We start from the raw sequence: 5,857 nt of genomic DNA on the forward strand, positions 1-5,857 counted from the left end.
ACACACACACACTTTCTCCATGTGTGAGGTTCATTCTCCATAATCTCCTCTCCCTGTACTCCCTGTACCCCTGTAACCCAGAAGGGTTATTAAAACTGGACACACTTACCTGTGCCACTGCTCACTCCCTCTTCTCCTTCTCTTCTCCTCTCTCCTCTTTCCCTCTCTCTCTCTCTGCCCCGCTCTCCTTCTCTCTCAGTTCCAGCGTGTTTCCAGTGGATGGTATCTTTGTCTCCCGACAATGTCTTTGTTTGTTTCTCTGAGAGCTGTCTAGAGCTCCAGCCTTGCACTGTGTTTCTCAGTGTGTGTGTGCTTCAGCGTGTGTGTGTGTGTGTGTGCTTCAGCGTGTGTGTGTGTGCTTCAGCGTGTATGTTTACTGGCAGTCCTGTGTTTACTCATATATGAATCCTTCTCGCTTGTGCACCCAATAAATCAGTCACCTGAAATGCTGTGACATCTTTCTGTCCTCTTCTCCTTTATGATTTCCCCCTTCCTCTTTTTTCTCTCTCTCCTCTCTTTCTGAACACTCTCCTCCCTTGCCTCTCTCTCTCCCTCTCTCTCCCTCGCTCTCTCTCCATCCCTTATTTTCTCTCCCTAGAGTTCACATTGACTGCCCCAGCATGGCAGTTCACAGCAGTGTACACTCCCCTGAGCGTACACACGTAATCCCTGCTCTACCCTTATAGCAGTGTACACCCTCACATTCCTTTCATCTCTCTTCTTCTTTGATCTTACTCCCCCCTCTCTCTGTGTCCCTTTCAAATTCCCATTTTTCATTTATCCATTTTATTGATTAAATTGCAAAAACACAGAGGGTTATGAACCAGCCTCACCAGCCTAATCATTTTATGATTAATGAGGACTCTAATATTCATACACAGGCAGACATATTTACACAAACATAAACAAACAGAGACACACAGATGTATTTACATACACACATGCAGCAGAAAAATAACATGAGCAAATAGTGCACATGAAAACAGTGTGACTGTAGACCCAGCTGCAGACTCTTTTAAAAGTCTTTTGAAGGCAGAAGAGTGAGAAATCTGCATACCACTGTTGTAATGTGTGGTTATTTGCTTTACTGTCACCTTCCTGTCAGCTTTGACCAGTCTGGCCCTTCTCCTCCAACGTCTTTCATTAAGAAGGTGTTTCTGTCTGCAGAACTGCTGCTCACTGTTTTTGTTTTTTGCACAATTCTCTACAAACTTTAGAGCCTGTTATGTGTGAAAATCCCAGGAGATCAGCAGTTTCTGAGATATTCAAACCACCTTGTCTGGCACCAACAATCACTCCATGGTCAAAGTCACTTAGATCAATTTCTTCCCCCTATTCTGACATTTAGTCTGAAAAACAGCTTTACCTCTTGACCATGTCTGCATGCTTTATGCATCGAGTTGCATTAACAAGTCTACCTAATAAAGTGCTCACTGAGTTATTAGCTTGTCATAAATTTGTTTTTGTGGAATGTTCTTATCCCTTTGGTAAACCTGGAAATGAGTGAAATGGTCTCACCTCATTGTCTTATTTAACAAAAAAAATGTACAGAAATGAGATTTAAGCGTCAGTTTTGTTGAGATTCTTTGGTTTCTGCAGGAAACTGCTGCTCAGTGCTGCTTCCTGACAGCTGGAACGGTTACCATAGAGACCTCCCCCACCCCCCTCTCTTTTCATTTTCAACACAATCCATCATTCAGCCTCATGGGGGCGATATCCACACCCCCCCTCCTCCATCCCTCCCTCATGGATTACAGACCTCTCTCTCCCTCCCTCCCTCCACCCCCCCCTCATGGATTACAGACCTCTCTCTCCCTCCCTCCCTCCACCCCCCCCTCATGGATTACAGACCTCTCACTCCCTCCCTCCTTCATCCCTCCCTCATGATTACAGACCTCTCTCTCCCTCCTCCATCCCTCCCTCATGGATTACAGACCTCTCTCTCCCTCCTCTATCCCTCCCTCATGGATTACAGACCTCTCTCTCTCCCTCCCTCCCTCCCCCATGGATTACTCTCCTCCTCCTTCTGCTCTGCATCCATCAGTTCATCATCCTGCTGCTTAATGCATTAAAGAGAATAACCACAGGCCCCACCCACACAGAGAGAGAGTGAGGACATGTTTTTAGATGTGTAATTTGAAGATGTATTCTGGGTTTTCTACTCCCCATTTGCTGAGACCCAGCTGTAGATTTCTGATCTGATGTGTTTATGGAGGGAAATGTAATAATCCAGCTCATCATGTCCATCTATGGCTGTCGACGGTTGCCAAGGAGACGCCTGGAGTGGGTCACATTGGGGGGGGGGGGGGGAGCAGAAGTAGGGATGGGGGTGGACATCACACAGAGGTAAAAGGTGCTGTAGACGCCCCATGATTGGCATATTAATACTGATGACAACATGGCAGACAGGCAGACAGAAAGGAGGAAGTGCATTTCTATCTCCTCCTCTCCTTACAGTGACAGTCTCCTCCTCTCCTTACAGTGACACTCTGTCTCCTCCTCTCCTTACAGTGACACTCTGTCTCCTCCTCTCCTTACAGTGATACAGTCTCCTCCTCTCCTTACAGTGACACTCTGTCTCCTCCTCTCCTTACAGTGATACAGTCTCCTCCTCTCCTTACAGTGAGCACTCTGTCTCCTCCTCTCCTTACAGTGACACTCTGTCTCCTCCTCTCCTTACAGTGACACTCTGTCTCCTCCTCTCCTTACAGTGAGCACTCTGTCTCCTCCTCTCCTTACAGTGACACTCTGTCTCCTCCTCTCCTTACAGTGACAGTCTCCTCCTCTCCTTACAGTGACACTCTGTCTCCTCCTCTCCTTACAGTGACACTCTGTCTCCTCCTCTCCTTACAGTGATACAGTCTCCTCCTCTCCTTACAGTGACACTCTGTCTCCTCCTCTCCTTACAGTGATACAGTCTCCTCCTCTCCTTACAGTGAGCACTCTGTCTCCTCCTCTCCTTACAGTGACACTCTGTCTCCTCCTCTCCTTACAGTGACACTCTGTCTCCTCCTCTCCTTACAGTGAGCACTCTGTCTCCTCCTCTCCTTACAGTGACACTCTGTCTCCACCTCTCCTTACAGTGACACTGTCTCCTCCTCTCCTTACAGTGACACTCTGTCTCCTCCTCTCCTTACAGTGACACTCTGTCTCCTCCTCTCCTTACAGTGACACTCTGTCTCCTCCTCTCTTTACAGTGACACTGTCTCCTCCTCTCCTTACAGTGACACTCTGTCTCCTCCTCTCCTTACAGTGACACTCTGTCTCCTCCTCTCCTTACAGTGACACTCTGTCTCCTCCTCTCTTTACAGTGACACTCTGTCTCCTCCTCTCCTTACAGTGACACTGTATCCTCCTCTCCTTACAGTGACACTCTGTCTCCTCCTCTCCTTACAGTGAGCACTCTGTCTCCTCCTCTCCTTACAGTGACACTGTATCCTCCTCTCCTTACAGTGACACTGTCTCCTCCTCTCCTTACAGTGACACTCTGTCTCCTCCTCTCCTTACAGTGACACTCTGTCTCCTCCTCTCCTTACAGTGACACTCTGTCTCCTCCTCTCCTTACAGTGAGCACTCTGTCTCCTCCTCTCCTTACAGTGACACTGCCTCCTCTCCTTACAGTGACACTGTCTCCTCCTCTCCTTATAGTGACACTCTGTCTCCTCCTCTCCTTACAGTGACACTCTGTCTCCTCCTCTCCTTACAGTGACACTCTGTCTCCTCCTCTCCTTACAGTGAGCACTCTGTCTCCTCCTCTCCTTACAGTGACACACTGTCTCCTCCTCTCCTTACAGTGAGCACTCTGTCTCCTCCTCTCCTTACAGTGACACTCTGTCTCCTCCTCTCCTTACAGTGTCACACTGTCTCCTCCTCTCCTTACAGTGACACTCTGTCTCCTCCTCTCCTTACAGTGACACTGTATCCTCCTCTCCTTACAGTGACACTGTCTCCTCCTCTCCTTACAGTGACACTCTGTCTCCTCCTCTCCTTACAGTGACACTCTGTCTCCTCCTCTCCTTACAGTGACACTCTGTCTCCTCCTCTCCTTACAGTGACACTGTCTCCTCCTCTCCTTACAGTGACACTGTCTCCTCCTCTCTTTACAGTGACACTGTCTCCTCCTCTCCTTACAGTGACACTCTGTCTCCTCCTCTCCTTACAGTGACACTGTATCCTCCTCTCCTTACAGTGACACTGTCTCCTCCTCTCCTTACAGTGACACTCTGTCTCCTCCTCTCCTTACAGTGACACTCTGTCTCCTCCTCTCCTTACAGTGAGCACTCTGTCTCCTCCTCTCCTTACAGTGACACTCTGTCTCCTCCTCTCCTTACAGTGACACTGTCTCCTCCTCTCCTTACAGTGACACACTGTCTCCTCCTCTCCTTACAGTGACACTCTGTCTCCTCCTCTCCTTACAGTGACACACTGTCTCCTCTCCTTACAGTGACACTCTGTCTCCTCCTCTCCTTACAGTGACACTCTGTCTCCTCCTCTCCTTACAGTGACACTCTGTCTCCTCCTCTCCTTACAGTGACACTGTCTCCTCCTCTCCTTACAGTGACACTCTGTCTCCTCCTCTCCTTACAGTGACACTCTGTCTCCTCCTCTCCTTACAATGACACTGTCTCCTCCTCTCCTTACAGTGACACTGTCTCCTCCTCTCCTTACAGTGACACTGTCTCCTCCTCTCCTTACAGTGACACTCTGTCTCCTCCTCTCCTTACAGTGACACTGTCTCCTCCTCTCCTTATGGTGACACTCTGTCTCCTCCTCTCCTTACAGTGACACTCTGTCTCCTCCTCTCCTTACAGTGACACTCTGTCTCCTCCTCTCCTTACAGTGACACTGTCTCCTCCTCTCCTTACAGTGACACACTGTCTCCTCTCCTTACAGTGACACTGTCTCCTCCTCTCCTTACAGTGACACTCTGTCTCCTCCTCTCCTTACAGTGACACTCTGTCTCCTCCTCTCCTTACAGTGAGCACTCTGTCTCCTCCTCTCCTTACAGTGACACTCTGTCTCCTCCTCTCCTCTCCTTACAGTGACACTCTGTCTCCTCCTCTCCTTACAGTGACACTCTGTCTCCTCCTCTCCTTACAGTGACACTCTGTCTCCTCCTCTCCTTACAGTGACACTGTCTCCTCCTCTCCTTACAGTGACACTCTGTCTCCTCCTCTCTTTACAGTGACACTCTGTCTCCTCCTCTCCTTACAGTGATACTGTCTCCTCTCCTTACAGTGACACTCTGTCTCCTCCTCTCCTTACAGTGACACTGTCTCCTCCTCTCCTTACAGTGACACTCTGTCTCCTCCTCTCTTCTCCTTACAGTGACACTGTCTCCTCCTCTCCTTACAGTGACACTGTCTCCTCCTCTCCTTACAGTGACACTCTGTCTCCTCCTCTCCTTACAGTGAGAACTCTGTCTCCTCCTCTCTTCTCCTTACAGTGACACTGTCTCCTCCTCTCCTTACAGTGACACTCTGTCTCCTCCTCTCTTCTCCTTACAGTGACACTGTCTCCTCCTCTCCTTACAGTGACACTGTCTCCTCCTCTCCTTACAGTGACACTGTCTCCTCCTCTCCTTACAGTGACACTCTGTCTCCTCCTCTCCTTACAGTGATACTGTCTCCTCCTCTCCTTACAGTGACACACTGTCTCCTCCTCTCCTTACAGTGACACTCTGTCTCCTCCTCTCCTTACAGTGATACAGTCTCCTCCTCTCCTTACAGTGAGCACTCTGTCTCCTCCTCTCCTTACAGTGTCACACTGTCTCCTCCTCTCCTTACAGTGACACTCTGTCTCCTCCTCTCCTTACAGTGACACTCTGTCTCCTCCTCTCCTTACAGTGACACTCTGT

The 5,857-nt window shown here is 49.2% G+C and overlaps 1 protein-coding gene across 2 annotated transcripts in view; it reads right to left on the reverse strand.

The window, feature by feature from the left end:
* Window positions 1-183, reverse strand: part of gabrp (gamma-aminobutyric acid type A receptor subunit pi) — an 11,684-nt gene extending 11,501 nt beyond the window's left edge. For both annotated transcript variants that reach the window (XM_061235584.1, XM_061235583.1), the window contains exon 1: window positions 110-183. The gene's annotated coding sequence lies outside the window, so the exon portion shown is untranslated. The remainder of the gene's footprint in view (window positions 1-109) is intronic.
* Between the last annotated feature and the right edge of the window lie 5,674 nt (window positions 184-5,857).

Source organism: Conger conger, chromosome 3, assembly GCF_963514075.1.
Source record: "Conger conger chromosome 3, fConCon1.1, whole genome shotgun sequence".
NCBI lineage: Eukaryota > Metazoa > Chordata > Actinopteri > Anguilliformes > Congridae > Conger > Conger conger.